At 36.4% G+C, this 23803-nt stretch overlaps 1 protein-coding gene and 1 pseudogene across 6 annotated transcripts in view; one reads left to right on the top strand and one right to left on the bottom strand.

The window, feature by feature from the left end:
- The window catches only part of TMEM232 (transmembrane protein 232), a 253105-nt gene that overhangs the window by 202656 nt on the left and 26646 nt on the right, over positions 1 to 23803 (top strand). The window lies entirely within an intron of this gene.
- On the bottom strand, positions 3060 to 4047 carry LOC113928856 (annotated as a pseudogene).

The raw sequence follows: 23803 nt of genomic DNA, 5'->3' as shown, positions 1-23803 counted from the left end.
GGGGGAAAAGAAAGGGAAAGAAAGAAGAAAGATAAAAAAAATAGAAAAAGATAAAAAAAAGAATATGATTAAATATGATCAGGCTGGTGCATAGATCAGTGCCACACACTAGATTTTGGGCATATTTTGGTCTGTTAGAAGAAAGTGCCTCCCAAAATTTTAAAGAAATAAAAGCTTATATAGGTACAAAAATAAGGGTAAATATGATGAACTGATGGAATATGACTGTAAAGATGAAAATTATAAACGATTTTATAAAAGGAATTGATAACATAGGAAGTTGGTTGAAAAAAGAAAGTAGTTTTTTTTTTTTTTTTAAAGGGAGAGAATGTGATCAGACAGGAGACTAGAACAAAGCCATACACTAGAGATTTAGGGTATGTTTTATTCTGTTAGAAGAAACTGTATCCCAAAATTTTAAAGAGAGAGCAACTTATATATATATGCCAAAAATAAAGGTAACTACTATGAAGGGATTGAATATGACTCTAAAAATGAAAAATAAAAAAAATTTTAAAAAGGGATTGATAAATATTGGTTGAAAAAGGGAAAAAGAAAAATTCAAAAAAGAAGAAAAAGAAAATTTAAAAAATTAACTTTGAAAGACTAACGAATCTGGGGGGAAAAAGCCATGAATTCTATGTGCTATATTCCCCTAGTGGTGGAGTTCTGCCATTCTCATTGATCAGTAAACTTGGTCTTGGCTGGCTGTCCTTGCTGATGTTCTGGGGGAGGGGCTTGTTGCCTTGGTTCCCAAATGTCTTTGCTGGAGGCGGAATTGCCCCGCCCTTGCCGGTCCGGGCTAAGTAATCTGCTTGGGTTTGCTCTCTGGAGCTTTTGTTCCCTGCAAGCTTTCCGTACAGCTTTGGAGGACGAGAGTGAAAATGGCGGCCTTCCAATCTCCACCTGGAGGAGCTGAGAACTCGGGTCCCCACTCCTCAGTGAGCCCCCTTAGAAAAGCAGTCAGTCACTCCCATCTCCCTGATCTCCGGCCACACTCCGTGCTCACCCGGCCTGTGACCTAGTGTTTCTATCTCTGGCACCCGACACCGTGTGGAGTCTCCAAACCCAGCAGATACCTGTGGTGCGCTCCTGCACCGCTCCTCCTGGGGGAGGAAGGGGAGTCTCCCCGGATCTGCCACTTGTTGGGTCCCTGCTGGAAGAGCAGTAGCCCGACTGTACCGCGGATCATGGTTTATGGCAACCCTGAGCTCAGAGCCCACTCCCCGGCTCTGTGTCTGCAGCCGGCATCCCTGCTCTGATACCTGGGAGCTCTGCAGCACTCAGGCACCCCTGGTCTTTCTGTGACCCCAAGGGTCCTGAGACCACAGTGTCCCAGCGAGGGTTCCACCCCCTGCTCAGCCACTGGAGCGACATCCCTCAGCAGAGCAGACTTCTCACAGTTCCGCAGCTCTATCACTTGTCAGTAGCCGCTGACGGAGGCCCCCTCCCCCACTGTTTATCTTCCCAAATATCGCCTTGGATTCACTTCTCTGCATGTCCTACCTTCCAGAAAGTGGTCACTTTTCTGTTCAGAGAGTTGCTGCTATTCTTTTCTTCGATCTCCTGTTGATTTCATAGGTGTTCAGAATGGTTTGATCCCTATCTAGCTGAATTCCTGGGACCAGACGAAATTTAGGTCTCCTACTCCTCCACCATCTTGCTCCTCCTAGTTTTGTTCTTTTTAGGATTGCTTATCCTATTCAGGGTCTTTTGTGGTTCCATACAAATTTCATTTTTTCTAGTTCTTTGAAAAAAATGCTATTGGTATTTTGATAGAGATTGCATTAAGTCTGTAGATTGCTTTGGGTAGTGTGTTCATTTTAATAATGTTCTTCCAATTCATGAGTATGAAATACCTTTCCATTTGTTTGTAGTATAGTTCTTTCACCTCCTTGGTTAAGTTTAATCCTAGGTATTTTATTATTTTTGGTGCAATTGTAAATGGGATTGTTTTCTTAATTTCTCTTTCTGCTGCTTCATTATTACTGTACAGAAATGCAACAGATTTCTGTATATTGATTTTGTATCTTGTGACCTTACTGAATTCATGTATCAGTTCCACTAGTTTTTTGGTGGAGTTTTTAGGGTTTTCTATATATAGTATCATGGCATCTGCAAATAATGAAAGTTTTACTTCTTCCTTACCAATTTGGATCTTTTGTTTCTTTTTCTTATCTGCGTGCTGTGGCTAGGACTTCTATGTATTATTATGTTAAATAAAAGTGGTGAGAGTGGACGTACTTGTCTTGTTCCTGATCTTAGGGAAAAAGCTCTGTTTCTCCTCATTGAGTTTGATGTTCACTGTTGGTTTTTTCATATATGGCCTTTATTATGTTGGGGTATGTTCCATCTACCCCTAATTTGTTGAGGGTTTTTACCATGAATCTATGTTGTATTTTGTCAAATGCTTCCTCTGCATCTATTGAAATGATCATATGGTTTTTATCCTTAGTTTTGCTAATGTGATGTGTCATGTTGACTGATTTGCGAATATTGAACCACTCCCGCATAACTGGAATAAATCTCATGTGATCGTAGTGAATGATGTTTTTAATGTATTGTTGGATTTGGTTTGCTAATATTTTGTTGAGGATTATTGCCTCTATGTTAATCAGAGATATTGGTCTGTAGATCTCTTTTTTGCAGTGTCTTTATCTGGTTTTAGTATCAAGGTAATTCTGGTCTCATATAATGAATTTGGAACCTTTCCTTCATCTTCTATTTTTTAGAATAGTTTGAGAAGAATAGCTGTGAATTTTTCATTAAGTGTTTGGTAGAATTCACCTGTGAAACCTTCTGGTCCTGGACTTTAGTTTTTGTTTTTGTTGTTGTTTGTTTTGTTTTTTGTTTTTAGAAACACTACAATAATTAATCTTATTTGTTCAAGGGCTCCTATTGCAAGTATTAAACCAAGCATGGGCGTTGATTCTGTGAGCCCAGATTAATATATTTAGGAAGATAAAAATAAACTGTGATCCATGTATATGGATGAAAAATTAAAGGCACATGGTTAATCATATTATAGTTTTAAATTTCTATAGCCTAGAAACCTGAAGTCACAGGTCTTTTAGGTCTTTCTGGATGTCTGATAAGGTATTTGTACTTTTCTTGAGCTGAGGAATCTTATCATCTTTTAGCTTCTAGTGGATAACACTGGTTAATCTCTGAGCATTCAGGATACATGGGAGGCTCAGGAACACTTCATTCTCAATGCCATACATTCCCTTCACCATTGTTGCCACTGGATGTCTCCTGGATAGATTTTTAAGCATGGATTCAGTGAGATCAGCCACACTTAATCCAATAGCCCAGTTGGTAATCCTTTTAGCCTGATGACTTCATAGGCACTTTCAACCACCATCTTATTCACTTCTTTCCAATTTTCACTGTCATTGTCTGTTCTCATTTCTGGATTAAGTTCCTGGAGAGAAATGCCTGCCGCATTCACTCTACTCCACACAGCCACATGAGTCTCCGTGTTCTCCCAAAATGCATCCATGGCAGTTGGATGAATGCCATGTTTTTCAGCCATAAGATGGTGAAATCTAGCAGAATCCAGATCACACCCATTTCCAATTACAGAGTGCTTATGTAAGCCACATAGTTTCCAGGTGTAAGAATATCCACTGGGTTGTAAACCACAAATTATGATACAATCAGGACTGTACTTGACTATCTGAGGAATAATGAATTTGAAGACATGAACATTCCTCTGCACCAGATTGAGATGGCTCTCTCCCTCCTGCTGGTGGACTTCCACAGTTACCACCAAAATCTTAGAATTGGCAGTCACAGAGTAATCTTCATCTGCCACGATTTTAGGTGTCTGAAGAAATAAGCTCCCATGTTGCAGATCCATCATTTCTCCTTTGAATTTATTTTCTAAAACATCCACAAGGGCAAGTTCATCTGCCAGAGACTTTCCCAGAAGCTGATGGCACATGCCATACCAACTTGTCCAACACCCACTACAGTGATCTTATTGTTTGGATTGGTTGCTTCTTCTGCAACTGGTGCACTCAGTTTTTCCTTAAGAGTTGCCATTATGCCCAGGAGAGAAATGGCTGTAAGAGTCATGGGAAGAAGACTGTCAGCTGTGTTTCTCCTCCAGTGCAGGATCTGCCTATCGGGAGGTTTTTTTCATTACAGATTCAATTTCATTGCTGTTAATCAGTCTGTTCAAATTTTCTATTTCTTCCTGCTTCAGTTTTGGTAGGTGATATGTTTCTAGGAATTTATCCATTTCTTCTAGGTTGTCCAATCTGTTGCTTTGTAATTTTTTCATGATATCCTCTTATAATCTTCTGTATTTCTGTGGTGTCTGTTATATCTCTTTCATTTCTAATTTTATTTGGACTCTCTTTTTTTTTTTTTTTTTTTTTTTGAATGAGTCTGGCTAAAGGTTTGTCAATTTTATTGATCTTTTCAAAGAACCAGCTCCTGGTTTCATTGATTTGTTCTATTGTTTTTTTGTTTGTTTCTATTTTATTTTTGCTCTACTCTTTTTTATTTTCTTCCTTCTACTGGTTTTGGGTTTTGTTTGTTCTTTTTCTAGCTCTTTAGATGTAAGGTTAGGTTTTTTTATTTGAGATTTTTTGTTTTTGTTTTTGAGGTAGGCCTATATAGCCATAAACTTTCTCATAGAATAACTTTTGCTGCATCCCAAAGATTCTGGATTGTCATGTTTTCATTTTCATTTGTTTCCAGTATTTTTGATTTCCTCTTTGATTTCTTGGTTGACTCACATTGTGTAGTAGCATGTTATTTTTTTAATAGTAATGACCAGCTTTTCCAAAAAATAAATAAAATTGCAATGCTTTAACTACATTAGCTAAGAAAAAAAGTATACTCAAAAACCAAAATGAGAAATGGAAGAGAAAAACAATACAACACATAACCACAGAAATACATAGTGTGATAAGATTAGCCAATTACATACTAACAAATCAGATAACTTAACATCTAGGTATTTATGCTCTTTCCAGATTTTTTCTTGTGGTTAATTTCTAGTTTTCTAGCATTTTGGTTGGAAAAGATGCATGGTGTGACTTGAATCTTTTTGAATTTGTTGAGGCTGTTTTGTGGCTTAATATGTGATCTATTCTGGAGATGGTTCCATGTGCATTTGAGAAGAACGTGTATTGTTTCAGGATGAATTATTTTGAACGTGTCTGCTAAATCCATCCTTCCAATATGTCATTCAAAGCCATTGTTTCCTTTGTGATTTTTCTGTTTGGATGATCTATTCATTGATATAAGTAGGGTGTTAAAATCACCTATTATTATTCTATTACTGTTGACTACTTCATGTTTGTTATAAGCTGCTTTATGTATTTGGGTACTCCCATGTTGGATGCATAAATATTTACAATGTTTGTATCTTGTTAGATTATTCCCTTTATGATAATGTGGTGTTTTTCTTTTTCTCTTGTTACTGTCTTTGTTTTAAAGTCTATATTGTCTGATATAAGTATTGCTACCCTGGCTTTCTTTTCACTCCCATTTCCATAATAAATGCTTTTTCACCCCTTCACTTTCAATCTGTATGTGTCTTTAGATATGGAATGTGTCTTTTGTGGGCAGAATATAAATGTATCTTTTTTATTTTAATCCATTCCATCACCCTGTGTATTTGATTGGAGCATTTAGTCCATTTACACTCAAAGTAATTATTGATAGGTATGTACATATTGCCATTTGGTTAACTTGTTTTATGGTTTTTGTAATTCTACTCTTTTCCTTTCTTGCTCTCTTCTCTCATGGTTTGCTAGCTTTCTTTAGTGATATACTTGGATTCCTTCCTCTTTATTGTTTGCCTATCAGTGGTTTTTGATTTGTGGTTACCATTGGGTTTGGATATAACATCTTATGCATATAGCAGTCTATATTAAGTTGATGGTCACCTAAGTTTGAATCCATTCTTTACTTCTCTCACCTCCATGTTTTAGGTATATAGGGTTATACTTACATGGTTTTATTTTGTGAATCCCTTGACTGATTTTTATAGATATACTTGATTTTACTGCTTTTGTGCTTCTAATTTTCTTACTCCTTCTTATGGTCTTTCCTTTCCACTGAGAGTCCCCTTTAACATTTCTTGTAGGGCTGGTTTACTGGTCATGAATTACCTTAGCTTTTGTTTGTCTGGGAAACTCCCCCACCCCCTACCCCCCATTCTGAAAGCTAGCTTTGCTCAATAGAGTATTCTTGGCTGCAGATTTTTTTCTTTCAGCACTTTGAATATGTCATGCCACTCTCTTCTGGCCTGAAATTTTCTGCTAAAAAATTAGCTGAAAGTCTTTTGGGGTTTCCCTTGTATGTAACTGTTTTCTTTCCTTTTGCTGCTTTTAATTTCTCTCTTTATCACTACTTTTTGCCATTTTAATTACTGTGTGTCTTGGTGTGGACCTCCTTGAGTTGATTTTCTTGAGGGCTCTCTCTGCCTCCTGGATCTGGGTATATTTCCTTCCCCAGATTATGGAAGTTTTGAGCTATTATTTCTTCAAGGACATTCTGTTCCCTTTATCTCATTTCTCCTTCTAGGATCCTTATAATGTGAATGTTATTATGCTTAATGGTGTCACTGTGTTCCCTTAGTCTGTTTTCATATTTTATTATTTTTTGTCTCTCCTGTGTAGTTTGCCTTTGATTACTCTGTTCTCCCGGTAATTGATGTGTTCTTGTGCTTCCTTTTATCTACTATACATTGCATCTAGTGTCCATCAACTGATGAATGCATCTAGTGTATTTTTAATTTCATTTATTGAGTTTTTCATTTCTATTTCCTTTTTATGTTTCGTGTCCCTTTGTTAAGGGTCTCACCGAAGTCCTCCACTCTTTTCTCAAATCCAGTATCTTTATGATGATTATTTTATATTCTCTATCAGTCATGTTACTTATATCCATTTCATTTAGGTCTCTTGCTGTGATTTTTGTCCTTTTTTTTTTTTCCATTTGGGACATACTGCTCTGAATCTTCATTTTGTCTCCCTCTATGTCTGTTTCTGTGTGTTATGGAAGTAAGGTATGTCTCCTGAACTTGAACATAGTGGCCTTATGAAGAAGAGATCCTGTAGTGACCTGCAGCATAATGTCCCCTGTTCACCAGAACCTGGCACTTCAGGGGTGTTTCCTGTGTGTGTGTTGTGTGCACCCTGCTGTTGTGGCTGAGCTGCTTTTGCCTTCAGTCCAGTTATCTGTGATGGCTCTCTTTGCCTGTTGTGGGCAGAGTTTGGTCCCCTATTAGTGGGCAGTCTTGGACCACCTGGGCTTAAGTTCAGTCAGACCACGCATTTGCCAATGATGCAATAGCATCGAACAGCATGAAACTTCACACATGGAGCATGCAGTGCCAGTAATTTCTGCACTGTCAGGAGGGGATCTGTAGCTGCCAAGGACCTAGGCAGGCCAAGTGAGATCTAGGCAGAGCTAAAGAAGCCCACAGGGTTGGGAAGCAGGGTGTAGCGACGTTTTGTCCAGTGTGCTGTAGGAGGTAACCTGGAGCTAAGGCCTGGCTGGAATGGCCGTGTCTGCAGAATGATATGGTGTAACTAGCACTGTTAGCAAGTTAGGTGGTAAGTGTTGTGCTATGGTGGTTCCCACAGGTGTCCCTGTGTCTAGGCTGGGAAGTAGGGGAGGGAAATGGCCCATACCAACCCCTTGTTGCTGGAGAAGTCTCCCAATGATCCTTGCCCCTCCAGCACACTGACATTAGTAAATAAATCTCTGCCCCCCCCCCCCCCGCCCCCCGCCGTATACCATAGGTATTTTTCAAAACTGCTGCTTCTGTGATGTATCTCTGTGGGGCTGTTTGTTGTGTTGTCTCTTTAAGGGTGGGGATTCAGTTTCCCCTCCCCTCCCAGGTTTCCTAGAAGCTTACTGATTTTTTAAATTCTAGCTTTTAAGCCCCACTGATTGTAAGAACTCAAAAAATTTGGCCTCTCTGGTTTTCAAAGCCAAACGTTATAGGGATTCATCTTCCTCATTCTAGCTCCCTGTGCCTGGAGTTTCAGATGTGAGGATCTGTTTCTCTCCCTTCTCCATGCCTACAAAGTGCCTCTCTTGAGGACATTCCTGCTGGTCTGTTTAGCTCCTGACCTGGTCTCTACCCTTCCTACCCTCTTTGATGTGGACTCGTGTCTACATTTAGCTGTGGAGTCTGTTCTATCAGTCTTTGGACCATTTTCTGGGTTATTGACACTGATGTGTCTATTATCTAGTTGTATCCATGGGACAAGGTGAGGTTAGGGTCCTTTGACTCCACCATCTTCACTGGAACTCCTCTATACTTTCTATAAAGTACCTAAATTAAGAGATTAAGAATGGACTTAACTCAAAGCTTCAGAATGTTTTCAATCAAAATAGAGAACAAGAAAGAGCAGTACCATTGAAAGAAAGCCATTAGACTCTCCATTATTTGATGACGATCTGTTATTTAGCTTTAGAAACTATCATCCAGCTAATACTTCTACAAACACTGGCAGTGAACATTGAATTAAATTAAACATAGATTTCAGTTTAATTGTTTTACATTTGTTACAAAATTGAATAAAAATAGTATTGCATAAAAATAAAATTATAATTTAACAAGCTTAAATAATATTAATGTGGCTCCAAAAATACACATTATAGTTTTAAAATCTGAGAAAAGGAAGAAGTAAAAATGTGTTACATTCCCCCTCTTATATAGAGTGGGGAAAGAATCAAAAGATTATGATGCAAAGTCTATTTTTTTACCCAAATAATTTCTGATATATAGAATTTTCTGAGAAATATTAATGTAATGAAAAGAATTAAAAATAGAATTATGCCTTCCCAATCATGGGAGTAAATTAGAAGAGGAATAATAAAATTCTAAATGGAAAATATACACAGTAAAAACAATAAATCATACAAGACGTAGCAAATAAAATAAAAAAAGACAAGACATATAAATTGTAACAATAAAAGTAAAAGCCATTAGTTCCATAGTAGCCAAAGGAAAAATTAAACTAAGTGTAACTGAGAAGAAACTGTTAAAATGAGATTAAATTTTTAAAAAGAAAAGGAATGAAAATGATTTGTTAGGAAAAATCAAACATTAAAATACGGTGCGTTGCAACACTGTTTTCAGACAAATTTGAATTTTAAGCAGAAATCATTAAACAGTTCAAAGACTATAATGTTACATTGACAAATGGCACATTTGACAACTAATGCATTCTCACTATTTCCACATATACTGAAAATGACTGGAAGGAAATAAGCCAAATTAAACAGCAATTATCTCAAGGAGATATGATCACAGACAATTTGCACTTTGATGATACATACCGTTCTGAATTCATGCCCATAAATATTTAGAAAGGAAAGAAGTGAATGAAAGAAAGAAAAAACCTTCTACAAAATAAATGTAACTGGTTTTTAACCTTTTTTCTTTGTTCTTAACATATCATATATCCATATCTCTCTCTTTGCCTAACTACTCCCTTTTAAAATTGCTTCTCTGTTTTCTAACACATTTTTTCTTTCTAGTTTTCCTCTCCCATCTGTGGTTGTGTCTTCTCTGGATTGTCTTTGTTCCAAAGTTTTCTCTCCTTGCTGTTACCTCCTTCCTTGTAATTATGTAGATTTAACTACTGCCTTTCCCTGGGAAGTTTTCATTACCTCTCTACCATGCTTCTCCCTTTGCAACTAGTTGGTGGGCACCTCTACCTGAACATCTTGGTGACACCAAAAACTCAGTACACTCTGTCTAAAACTGAAGTAATTTAGTGTCATTCATCAGTAATCAAATAAGTATCTACCTTAGCCTTTAAAGTCTAAGAATTTAATGGATCCTTCTATAATTTGACCCTCTTTCTTATTCTCTATTTGGTAAAAGCACTAGCAACCTCTGAAATATCTAGGCTCAACATCTCTGATTTGCTTTAGTTAGTTAGTAGTTAGTTAGTTGGTTACTTTACCCTTCTCCCTCTCTTGCTTTTCAAATCCAAATAGTGGCCTCAAGATATATTTTCATTTTTCTGCCTCGTGTTCATCTCTACTAGCTACTCTCTATTCATGTTTCACAAGCTTCACCTGTACTTTTGAAATAGCCTCCTAAATTATCTTATCACAAATCTGCACTTTTGATTCATCTTACAATCTATTGCCCATTCAATCTGCTGAAGTATACAACTCTTGGATTCACTCTCACTCTTCCATACTTAGCACAAGTGCAGGTATATTGTGGAAGTGACTTACTATCAATGAAACATTTCCTAATTCCTTCCAGCAAGAAGTTTTCTTTCCCTTCTAGGAACTCCTATAGCCCTACCTTCCTAGCATTTATTATTTATACTTAATATTATAGTCATTTATGAACAGCATTTATTGCACATTTGGTATTTTTAAAGCTCAATGTGATATATTTCCAGTATGGGATCTTTTTTAAAATACAATAAGAATTATAATTGTTATCTCCTTATAGTTCAGCTTACTTAAGAGAAAATTTGTTTACAAGCAAGTGCTAAAATACTGAGAGAAGTTCCATTATTTTTGTTGACTCTGGCTAACTAGCATGGCATGTTCTAGCAAAGTGAACTACCAAAGACCCTCATTCAGTTTACTTTTTTTTTTAACATCTCACTTCTAAAATAAAGCTGGCTACAGAATCTTGGCTTTAAGAAATAGCCTAGTGCAATCTTTACAACTGTAGGAGAATAACAATTGTCCCTCTTGTCACAAAGTATACTTAAAAGAAATTAAGTATACTTTAAGGAAATATAATAACACGGTATTAGAACTGATTTTTATAGCAATGACATCAGATGATACAGTAATAATTAGATATTAGGAGGAACAAAATATATTTTGTATCACAGACAACTGATACAATTTTTGACTAGTTGGTTGATTAAACTCTTCTAACTTCTTAGTTTCACCTCAGTGCCCTTCTCAGTTTTGAACAGTAAAATACAGTATACTTTTATCTGAAGAACCCATTCAGATTGCTTAAATTTCCTTGGGATTGATTTTGCAGCCTCTAAGTACAGGCAGTAGTTGGTTCTGTGTGCACACACAAAAAAACTTGAATTGATTTAAAATGAACTAGGTCAATGTAGATCAATTTAGGCCACAGCAACCCATGAAGAGATGCAAATTAGGATTCTCCTACTGAGACTGAAAATAGATTCCATCAAGTCTTCTCTGAGCAAATTCTGAAAATTTATCTTAAAAGGGACAGCTATAAAAATTCCAAGATTACTGTAGCAATTCGAATAAGAGAACATGGAAGAAAGGACAGGAAATAAAAAGATATTTTGATAAAAGAATTTCCCAATATGTAGCCTAGTGTTTTAATATTCTGTTTAATCAGTTAGAAGGATGATGCCAGTGAAAGAAAAAAGTAAAAGAGCAATCTACTAATGACTCTATACTAACTGCACTTGTCAATCATATTTTCTCCTGCAAAGGTGATAAAGGGCGGTGTTCAGTTCCAAATATAATGGAAAACACTGTACCCCAATGCATGCATTTACTCTCTTCAATGTGTGAGGTGCTTAACAGACAGCTTTTTTTGTAAAGCACAGCACCTGGAAAACCAAAAAGTAATAGCTAATTCATAAAGCCATTGCACCAAAAACTGGAGCTGACTTTATTTGAGGGTCACATTGCTACCACATACTGATTATTTCACTGATGTCATTAGATTGGAATATACAAAATGGAAATGACTTTACAATTTCTTTTGGTGCATTTACCTGCAGCACAATGAATTGTTCTCCATAATTTATTACCAGAGTGAAGTGGAATCCCCATTCTGAAAATCGCAGGCATCAGATACTTGACTTTGAATCTCTACTGTTTACCTTTAGAACTTTTCAATAATAAGGTGCTCATTAAGAGCAAATTCATTGACATACATGTTTTAGTTTGGGTGAAACTAGAGATGACCCAGTGTAAGGATCTTAGCTCTGGCTCTGCCACTAGACTATCTGGGTTGTAACACAGCCCGCAGCCTCTCAGCACTTTAATTTCCTCATCTCAGACTCTCATTTGAGCCTCTATTACCTTGTCTGAACTCTCTGAGACTTGTTTCCTCATCTGAGTTATTCGTCATAGTCAGCCTGTTTAGTTCTTTCACAACTTCATTTTATAAAAACCAAGACTCATTTTTAATTCCATAAGGCAATAAAGGCCAGTATTATAAAACATAAACACCTTAAGCAGTGTGACACAGACTTCAGAACAAAAAAAACATTACCAGGGCTAAACTAAAAAAGGACATTACTCAATGATAGGGGTGGAAATCAATTCACTAAGAATAAAAAACAGTCCTAAAAATGGATGGGGCTAAAACATGTACTTACGAATACATGAAGCAAATAATGGAAGTGAAGAGAGAAATAGCAAATCCATACTTTGAATTTGAAGTATCTATAATACTTACACACTTAAACAATTCTTTCTCAGCAACTAGTATAACAATTAGAAAATCAGTAAGGATATCAGAGACTGAAACATTATCAACTAACTTTATGTAATAAACATTATAGAACATTCCAACTAACAACAGCAGAATATAACTTATTTTCATGTATACATGGAACATTCACCAAGATAGAAAATATTCTGAGCCATAAATCAAATCATATTTAATAAAAATCATAGAAAGTTTATTCTAAGACTCTACAAAAAAAAAAACTGCTTAATTAGAAAACAGTAACAGTATCTGGAAAATTTCCAAATACTTGGGTTATTTAGAAGTGTGTACCTTAATTCCATGAGAAAAGAAGTCATATGAAAAGTAGAAAATGTTTTAAATTGAAAGAAAACAAAAATTTTAAATGTTAAATGCAGTTAAAGAATGTAAAATACAGTTAAAGCAATGTTTAAAGGAAAATGTATAATATTAAATGTTTATATTAGAAAACAAAATATCTCAAATTGGTGATCTAAGCTTCCACTTTAAGAAAATGGTAAAGGAAGGCAAATTAAACTTGAAGTAGAAGAAAGTATAATAAAGATCAGTGCAATAGTAAATGAAACTGAAAGTGGAAAAAACAGAGTAAATGGAAATCAAATGCTTGTTCTTGGCAAAGACCAAAAAAATGATAAACCTCTAGTCAGACTTACCAAGTTAAACAAAAAAGTAAGCTACAAATTATCAATATCAAATTAAAATGGAAACATCATTACAGATCTTAAAGACATTAAAAGGATAATATAATATATAATATTACAAACTATTTAATGCCCATAAATTGAATAGCTTAGATGTAATAGGCAAATTCCTTGAAAGGCAAAACTATCCAAGTTCATTCAAGAAGAAATGAGTGTAACTTGACTAATACAGATAAAGGAATTGAATTCATAGTTAAAATCCTTCCAAGAAAGAAAATACTGAGCCAAATGGATTCATTAATTCTCCCAAACCTTTAAGGAAGAAATCATATCTACTCTACAAAAAAGGTAACACTTTCTAATTCATATTGTGAGTCTAGCACTGCCCTAAAACTAAAACCAGAAAAAGGTGTTACAAGAAAAAATCAGTGATGGATATTTTTCATGAACACAGACATAATTTTTTTTTTAATTTTGGTATGTTATGTTAATCACCATACATTACATCATTAGCTTTTGATGTAGTGTTCCATGATTCATTGCTTGTGAGCTCTATTACAAAGCTGTAATCATCAAGACAGTATGGTACTGGCACAAGAACAGACACATAGATCCATGGAACAGAATAGAGAGCCCAGAAATGGACCCTAAACTCTATGGTCCACTAATCTCCAATAAAGCAGGAAAGAATGTCCAATGGAAAGACAGTCTCTTCAACAAATGATGTTGGGAAACTTGGACAGCCACATGCAGAAGAATGAAACTGGACCATTTCCTTACACCACACACAAAAATAGACTCCAAATGGTTGAAAGATCTAAATGTGAGACAGGAGTCCATCAAAATCCTAGAGGAGAACACAGGCAGCAACCTCTTCGACCTCAGCCACAGCAACTTCTTCCTAGAAACATCACCAAAGGCAAGGGAAGCAAGGGCAAAAATGGACTATTGGGACTCCATCAAGATAAAAGCTTTTGCACAGCAAAAGAAACAGTCAACAAAACCAAAAGACAACTGACAGAATGGGAGAAGATATTTGCAAATGACATATCAGATAAAGGGCTAGTATCCAAAATCTCAACTTTGAAAAATCAATCATTAGAATTACCATATTCCTAGACTAAAGAAGAAAACCATTTATATGATTATTTAAATAGATGAAGAAAAGCATTTAACGAAATTTAATATTCCTTCAAAATAACTCTTAAAACTAGAAATAGGGGTGTCTGGGTGGGCTCAGTCAGTTAAATAGCTAAGTGTCTACCTTAGGCTCAGGTCATGATCTCAGACTCCTGGGATAGAGCCCTATAACTGGCTTCCTGCTCAGTGGGGAGTCTGCCTCTCCCTCTGCCCCTCCCCCCTGCTTATGTTCACTCTCTCTCACAAATAAATAAAATCTTTAAAATAAAACTAGAAATAGTTTTCTATTTCTAACAAAGGAAATCTATGAAAACGTATAGCTTACATTATATATAATGGAGAAAGGAAATGAAAAGGCACACTTAAAGAAAAAAAAAACTGCTTACAGTTGATAAAATTATCTGCTAAAATCCTATGAAATCTACAAGAGTCACCAGAATAAGTGAGTTTAGGAAGGTTACATAACAAAAGGCCAATATACAAAATCAACTGTAATTGTATACACTAGTAATTAATAATTAGAAATCACAATAAAAATGTTTTACAAGAGCAGTAAAACCAAACCATGCAATAATTAGATATAATGTGCAGGAAGTTAAAAAAAAAAAAAAAAAAACACTGATAAAAAGAAACCAAAACAGATCTAAAGAGGAGAGAGATACAGTGCTCATGAATTGGTGAAATCAATATTGTTAAGATGTCAATATTCTTGAAACTGATCCACAGCTGCAGTGCAATCACAATATCTCAACAGTATTTTTATAGCCATAGCTCGTAAAATTGATTATGAAATTTACATGGAAAAAAAAGAACTAGAATTTAAAAAGCAATTTTGAAAAATAAGAATATTACCTGGTATCTACACTTGTTATAAAACTACAGCAAGTGAGAGAGTGTGGCATGGGCATCAAGATAGACAAATAGATCAAGAGAACAGAAAAAAATGTCTAGAAATATACCTACACAAATGCAGTCAATTGTCTTTTGACAGAGGTGCAAATGTAATGACAATTGATAAAGGACAGTCTCTTAAATGGTGCTGGGATGACTGGAATTCCATATACAAAAAAACTGACAAATACCTTGTATGATATAGAAAATTAACTCAAAAGGGATCCAAAACAAATTTCACATTTAAAATTATATAATTTCTGCAAGAAAAATAGAAGAAAATCTTTTGTGGTTTATACAAGATTTCTTTTTCTTTTCTTTTTTTTTGGTGTAGTGTTCCATGATTCATTATTTGCATATAACACCCAGTGCTCCATGCAGAACGTGCCCTCTTTAATACCCATCACCAGGCTAACCCATCCTCCCACCCCCCTCCCCTCTAGAACCCTCAGTTTGTTTCTCAGAGTCCATCATCTCTCATGCTTTGTCTCCCCCTCTGAATTCCCTCCCTTCATTCTTCCCCTCCTGCTATCTTCTTCTTCTTCTTCTTTTTTTTTTTAACAATATAATGTATTATTTGTTTCAGAGGTACAGATTCAACAGTCTTGCACAATTCACAGCGCTCACCATAGCACATACCCTCCCCAGTGTTTATCACCCAGCTGCCCCATCCCTCCCACCCTCCACCAGTCCGGCAACCCTCAGTTTGTTTCCTGAGATTAAGAATTCCTCATATCAGTGAAGTCATATGATACATGTCTTTCTCTGATTGACTTATTTCACTCAGCATAACACTCTTCAGTTCCATCCATGTCGTTGCAAATGGCAAGATTTCATTTCTTTTGATGGCTTATGCAAGATTTCTTAATTACACCAAAAGCATGAGCCATTCAATTTTTAAAAATCATAAATTGGATGCCCGGAAAAAGACGGAAGAGTAGGAGGACCCTAAGTTCATCTCATTCTACGAATACAATTAGTTGAAAGCCACATCAGTGTAAATAACCAAGAAAATGACCCAAAGACTGGCAGAATGGACTCTTCACAGTTAAATGTAGAGAAGAGGCCACATCAAAGATAGTAGTAAGGGGAGAGACCAGGTCAGAAGCTAATTGGACCAATGGGACTGTCCAGAAAAGGGATGGACACCATGGACACAGGGAAGAGAAACAGACTCTTACACCAGGGAGCCTGGATGGGGAAACTAATCCTCATAACATTCAGCTGTGAAAATCAGAGGGGCCAAATTCTAAGAGTTCTTACAATCAGCAGGGCTTAAAACCTAAAATTAGAAAAGTCAACAGTCTTGTAGGAGAGTCTTGTAGGACCAAGGTGCATGTAACACACAGGAGACACCTCTGAAGTGCCAGGTCCTGGTGAATGGGAAATTGCATCACAGGGCACTAGAGAAACTAGAAATCAACCACAAGAAAATAATCTGGAAAGAACACAAATACATAGAGGTTAAATAATATGCTACTAACACAATGAATGGGTGAGCCAGGAAATCAAAGAAGTCATCCAAAAATACATGGAGACAAATGAAAACACTTTAGGTCCAAAATCTTTGGGATGCAGCAAAAGCTGTTCTAAGAGTAAATTTTATAGCATTACAGGCCTACCTAGAAGCAAGAAAAATCTGAAATAAACACCCCAACCTTACACCTACAGGAGAAAGAAAAAGAAGAACAAACAAAATTCAAAACCAGTAGAAGAAAGGAAATAATAAAGAGTAAAGCAGAGGGGTGCCTCAGTTGGTTAAGCATCCAACTCTTAATCTCAGCTCATGTCTTGATCTCAGGGTTGTGAGTTCAGGCCCTGAGTTGAGCCCAGCATGGAGCCTACTTAACAAAACAAAACAAACCCAAACTGTAAAGCAGAAATAAACAAAACGAAACTAAGAAAACAATAGATCAATGAAACCAGGAGCTGGTTCTTTGAAAAAATCAACAAAATTGATAAACCCTTAGCCAGACTCATAAATTATAAAGAGAGAGAGAGAGAGAGAGGATTCAAACAAAATCAGAAATGAAAAAGGAAAAACAACGGACACCACAGAAATATAAAGCATTATAAGAGACAATCATGAAAAATTATTCTCCAACAAATTGCACAACCTAGAAGAAGTGGATAAATTCCTAGCAACATATAACCTTTCAAAGTTGAATTAGGAAGAAATAGAAAATTTAAAGAGTCGATTACCAGCAATGAACTTGAATCAGTAAACAAAAAACTCCCAACAAACTAAAGTCCAGGTCCAGACAGTTTCACAGGTAGATTCTATGTTAATACATACTCTTCTCAAATTATTCCAAGAAAAAAAAAGGTGAAAGAAAACTTCCAAATTCATTTTATGAGGCCAACATTATCCTCATACCAAAACCAGAGGGGTGATTGGTGGGGGGATGGATGAAATAGGTTAAGGAGATTAAGAGTAGACTTAAAGGAGCACTGAGTAATGTATAGAATCAATGAATCACGATATTGTATACCTGAAACTAATGTAACACTCTATGTTAAGTATACTGGACTTAAAATTTAAAATTGCAACTGGAAAACATTTTAGAATAAAATATAAACAATATAACAAAAAAGTATATGTGAAGAATTTAAGTACTTGAAAATCTAAAAATTCTTGGGAATAAAATCAGTTCTTTTATCATTTTATATTGCAGTGGCAAAACCTAAGGCTGATTTTATTTACATTTATTTCTCTCTCTCAATATTGTAGAATTTTGCTTTTATTCTTGTAGTTAGTTTTTTCCTTGGGTCTCTCATCATGGTTTTTTGAACTGGTATAGAAAGTCATTTAAATACACATACTTAGGTCTGTTTCAGCTCTGTAAGTTTTCTGTGGTCATATCTTTGAATACTGCTTCTATTTCAAATTTTCTGGGATTTTAAAAATTGATAATTCTTGGGTTGTATAACATTTTATTCCATTTTCGTTCTCTCTTTATTTGAACTTTATATTTTCCTCTATCTCTGGAAATCTTGAATTCATAATCCTTAACACTGGTTTATTTTTCATGTCTTCTCTGTTTTCTTAAAATGCTTTCCTATGTCTTTTACCATGGCATTTTATCATTTCATACCACCCTTTCTCACATCTTTTTCTCTCTGACATTTCTATTCTTAGGACTTTCAGTTCCTATTTTGTAGATGTATTTTATATCCTATTGAGGGCCAAGTAGTATTCTATACCTACTTTCAGATTCCTCCTGCAAATAATTTTTTAAGTTTATTTTTTTCTGGATATATGCGATGATGTACATTCTTTTTGGCTTTCAGTAAATTAGAGATTACTTTGGAAGTTTTCTCCTACTTGCCATTTATTGAGGAGAGGTCTATATAAGACTGATGTTTGCCAACAAACAGTATTTACAAATTGTCCTGTGTCCCTTTCTATACATTTGCCTGCTAGTGGATACCCAAATTAGATCTGTAGCTGGATAGAAACTGGGAACAGTTTCTGGTATGCTTTTATCTAATATGGCTATGCTGGAATGTGAGTTTTTTTTCTACCCATTCTATCTGTATTTCAGATTGCTGAATAGTGCTATTATCCTCAGTCTGTTTGGAAAACAGGGCCCTTCCTATCTCTGCAAGATTGTTTTAACCCTCAGTAGAACTTGATTTAGAGTAACCTTTCTAGGATAAAACTAATGTCTGTCCATCAATTTTCACCTATTTAGAGCACCTTGGGTAGGTTAAGCATCTGACTCTTGATTTCAGCTCAGGTCATGATCTCAGGACTGTCAGATGGAGCCCCATGTCAGGCTCTGCACTGGGCGTGGAGTCGGCTTGGGATTCTTTTTCTCGCTTTCCTTCTGCCACTCCCTGCTTCTCTTTCCCTCTCTCTCAAAAGAAATATGAATAAAAGAAAAATTTTTAATTTTAATCTTTAAATTATTTTTTTAAATTTTATTATGTTATGTTGATCACCATACATTACATCATTAGTTTTCGATGTAGTGTTCCATGATTCATTGTTTGCGTATAACACCCAGTGCTCCATTCAATACGTACCCTCTTTAATACCCATCACCATGCTAACCCATCCCCCCACCCTCCTCCCCTCTAGAACCCTGTTTGTTTCTCATAGTCCACAGTCTCTCATGCTTTGTCTCCCCCTCCAATTTTCCCCCTTCATTTTTCCCTTCCTACTATTTTTTTTTTAACATATAATGTATTATTTGTTTCAGAGGTACAGGTCTGTGATTCAACAGTCTTACACAATTCACAGCGCTCACCATAGCACATACCCTCCCTAATGTCTATCACCCAGCCACCCCATCCCACCCACCCCCCACCACTCTAGCAACCCTCAGTTTGTTTCCTGAGATTAAGAATTCCTCCTATCAGTGAGATCATATGATACATGTCTTTCTCTGATTGACTTATTTTGCTCAGCATAATACCCTCTAGTTCCATCCACGTCATTGCAAATGGCAAGATTTCAGGGGTTTTTTGATGGCTGCATAATATTACATTGTATATATATATATATATATATATATATATATATATATATATATATATATATATATATACCACATCTTCTTTATCCATTCATCTGTCGATGGCCATCGTGGCTCTTTCCACAGTTTGGCTATTGTGGACATTGCTGCTATAAACATTGGGGTGAACGTACCCCTTTGGATCAATACATTTGTATCTCTGGGGTAAATACCCAGCAATTGCATTACAGTAGCTCTATTTTCAACTTTATGAGGAACCTCCATACTGTTTTCCAGAGAGCTGCACCAGCTTGCATTCCCACCCACAGTGTAGGAGGGTTCCCCTTTCTCCGCATCCTTGCCAACATCTGTCGTTCCCTGACTTGTTCATTTTAGCCATTCTGATTGGTGTGAGGTGGTATCTCATTGAGGTTTTGATTTGGATTTCCCTGACACCGAGGGATGTTGAGCACTTTTTCATGTGTCTGTTGGCCATTTGGATGTCTTCTTTGGAAAAATGTCTGTTCATGTCTTCTGCCCATTTGTTGATTGGATTATTATTCTTTGGGTGTTGAGTTTGATTAATTTTTTGCAGATTTTGGTTACTAGCCCTTTATCTGATATTTCATTTGCAACTATCTTCTCCCATTCTGTCTGCTGTCTTTTGGTTTTGTTGACTATTTCTTTTGCTGTGCAAAAGCTTTTATCTTGATGGAGTCCCAATAGTCCATTTTTGCCCTTGCTTCCCTTGCCTTTGGCGATGTTTCTAGGAAGAAGTTGCTGCGGCTGAGGTCGAAGAGGTTGCTGTTTGTGTTCTCCTCTAGAATTTTCATGGATTCCTGTCTCACATTTAGGTCTTTCAATCATTTTGAGTCTATTTTTGTGTGTGGTGTAAGGAAATGGTGCAGTTTCATGCTTCTGCATGTGGCTGTCCAATCTTCCCAACACCATTTGTTAAAGAGACTGTCTTTTTTCCATTGGACATTCTTTCCTGCTTTGTCGAAGATTAGTGGACCATAGAGTTGAGGGTCCATTTCTGGGCTCTCTATTCTGTTCCATGGACCTATGTGTCTGTTCTTGTGCCAGTACCATACTGTCTTGATGATGACAGCTTTGTAATAGAGCTTGAAGCCCGGAATTGTGATGCTGCCAGCTTTGCTTTCCTTTTTCAACATTCCTCTGGCTATTCAGGGTCTTTTCTGGTTCCATGCAAATTTTAGAATTATTTGTTCCATTTCTTTGAAAAAAGTGGATGGTATCTTAATAGGGATTGCATTGAATGTGTAGATTGCTCTAGGTAGCATTGACATCTTCACAATATTTGTTCTTCCAATCCATGAGCATGGAACGTTTTTCCATTTCTTTGTGTCTTCCTCAATTACCTTCATGAGTATTTTATAGTTTTCTGAGTACAGATACTTTGCCTCTTTGGTTAGATTTATTCCTACGTATCTTATGGTTTTGGGTGCAGTTGTAAATGGGATTGACTCCTTAATATCTCTTTCTTCGTTTTGTTGTTGGTGTATAGGAATGCCACTGATTTCTGTGCATTGATTTTTATATCCTGCCACTTTACTGAATTCCTGTATGAGTTCTAGTAGTTTTGGGCTGGAGTCTTTTGGGTTTTCCACATAAAGTATCATATCATCTGCAAAGAGTGAGAGTTTGATTTCTTCTTTGCCGATTCGGTTGACTTTCATTTCTTTTTGTTGTCTGATTGCTGTGGCTAGGTCTTCTAGTACTATGTTGAATAGCAGTGGTGATAGTGGAAATCCCTGCTGTGTTTCTGACCTTAGGGGGAAAGCTCTCTGCTTTTCCCCATTGAGAATGATATTCGCTGTGGGTTTTTCATAGATGGCTTTTATGATATTGAGGTATGTACCCTCTATCCTTACACTCTGAAGAGTTTTAATCAAGAAAGATGCTGTACTTTGTAAAATGCTTTTTCTGCATCTATTGAGAGGATTATATGATTCTTGTTCTTTCTTTTATTAACGTATTGTATCACAATGATTGATTTGCGGATGTTGAACCAACCTTGCAGCCCAGGGATAAATCCCTCTTGGTCGTGGTGAATAATCCTTTTAATGGACTGCTGGATCCTATTGGCTAGTATTTTGGTGAGAATTTTTGCATCCATGTTCATCAAGGATATTGGTCTGTAATTCTCCTTTTTGATGGGGTCTTTGTCTGGTTTTGGGATCAAGGTAATGTTGGCCTCATAAAACGAGTTTGGAAGTTTTCCTTCCATTTCTATTTTTTGGAACAGTTTCATAAGAAGAGGTATTAATTCTTCTTTAAATGTTTGGTAGAATTCCCCTGGGAACCAATCTGGACCTGGGCACTTGTTTGTTGGGATATTTTTGATGACTGCTTCAATTTCCTTAGTGGTTCTAGGTCTGTTTAGGTTTTCTATTTCTTCTTCGTTCAGTTTTGGTAGTTTATACATCTCTAGGAATGCATCCATTTCTTCCAGATTATCTAATTTGCTGGCACATAGTTGCTCATAATATGTTCTTATAATTGTTGTATTTCTTTGGTGTTGGTTGTGATCTCTCCTTTTTCATTCACGATTTTATTTATTTGGGTCCTTTCTCTTTTCTTTTTGGTTAGTCTGGCCAGGGCTTTATCAATCTTAATTCTTTCAAAGAACCATCTCCTAGTTTCGTTGATCTGTTCTACTGTTCTTTTGGTTTCTATTTCATTGATTTCTGCTCTAATCTTTATTATTTCTCTTCTCCTGCTGGGTTTAGGCTCTATTTGCTGTTCTTTCTCCAGCTCCCTTAGGTGTAGGATTAGGTTGTGTATTTGAGATGAGACCTCTCTTGTTTCTTGAGAAAGGCTTGTACTGCTATATACTTTCCTCTTAGGACTGCCTTTGCTGCATCCCAAAGATTTTTGAACAGTTGTGTTTTCATTTTCATTTGTTTCCATGAATTTTTTAAATTCTTCTTTAATTTCCTGGTTGACCCATTCATTCTTTAGTAGGATGCTCTTTAGCCTCCATGTATTTGAGTTCTTTCCGATTTTCCTCTTGTGATTGAGTTCTAGTTTCAAAGCATTGTGGTCTGAAAATATGCAGGGAACGATTCCATTCTTTTGGTACCGGTTGAGACCTGATTTGTGACCTAGGATGTGATCTCTTCCGGAGAATGTTCCATGGGCACTAGAGAAGAATGTGTGTTCTGTTGCTTTGGGATGGACTGTACTGAATATATGTGTGAAGTCCATTTGGTCCAGTGTGTCATTTAAATTCTTTATTTCCTTCTTGATCTCTTGCTTAGATGATCTGTCCATTTCAGTGAGGGGGGTGGTAAAGTCCCCCACTATTATTGTATTGTTGTTGATGTGTTTCCTTTTGTTATTAATTGGCTTCTATAATTGGCTGCTCCTATGTTAGGGACATACATATTTATAATTGTTAGATCTTGTTGTTGGATAGACCCTTTAACTAAGATATAGTGCTCTTCCTCATCTCTTATTATAGTCTTTGGTTTAAAATCTAAAATGTCTGTTATAAGGATTGCCACCCCAGCTTTCTTTTGGTGTCCATTAGCATGGTAAGTGGTTTTCCACCCCCTCACTTTCAATGTGGGGGTATCTTTGGGTCTGAAATGAGTCTCTTGCAGACAGCATATCAATGGGTCTTGTTTTTTTGTCCAATCTGATAGCCTGTGTCTTTTGAATGAGGCATTTATCCCATTTACATTCAGGGTAATTATTGAAAGGTATGAATTTAGTGCCACTGTATTGCCTGTAAGGTGACTGTTACTGTATATTATCTGTGTTCCTTTCTGGTCTATATTGCTTTTAGGCTCTCTCTTTGCTTAGAGGACCCCTTTCAATATTTCTTGTAGGGCTGGTTTCATGTTTGCAAATTCTTTTAGTTTTTGTTTGTCCTGGAAGCTTTTTATCTCTTCTTCTATTTTCAATGATAGCCTAGCTGGATATAGTATTCTTGGCTGCATATTTTTCTCATTTAGTGCTCTGAAGATATCATGCCAGTCCTTTCTGGCCTGCCAGGTCTCTGTGGATAGGTCTTTTGCCTATCAAATGTATCTACCATTGTAGGTTACAGACATCTTGTCCTGAGCTGCTTTCAGAATTTTCTCTTTGTCTCTGAGACTCATAAGTTTTACTATTAGATGTCAGGGTGTTGACCTATTTTTATTGATTTTGAGGGGGGTTCTCTGTGCCTCCTGGATTTTGATGTCTGTTTCCTT

Source organism: Zalophus californianus, chromosome 5 (assembly GCF_009762305.2).
Source record: "Zalophus californianus isolate mZalCal1 chromosome 5, mZalCal1.pri.v2, whole genome shotgun sequence".
Classification (NCBI taxonomy): domain Eukaryota; kingdom Metazoa; phylum Chordata; class Mammalia; order Carnivora; family Otariidae; genus Zalophus; species Zalophus californianus.
Note: the sequence above shows the minus strand (reverse complement) of the source record. Positions and strands in the feature narration are given on the sequence as shown.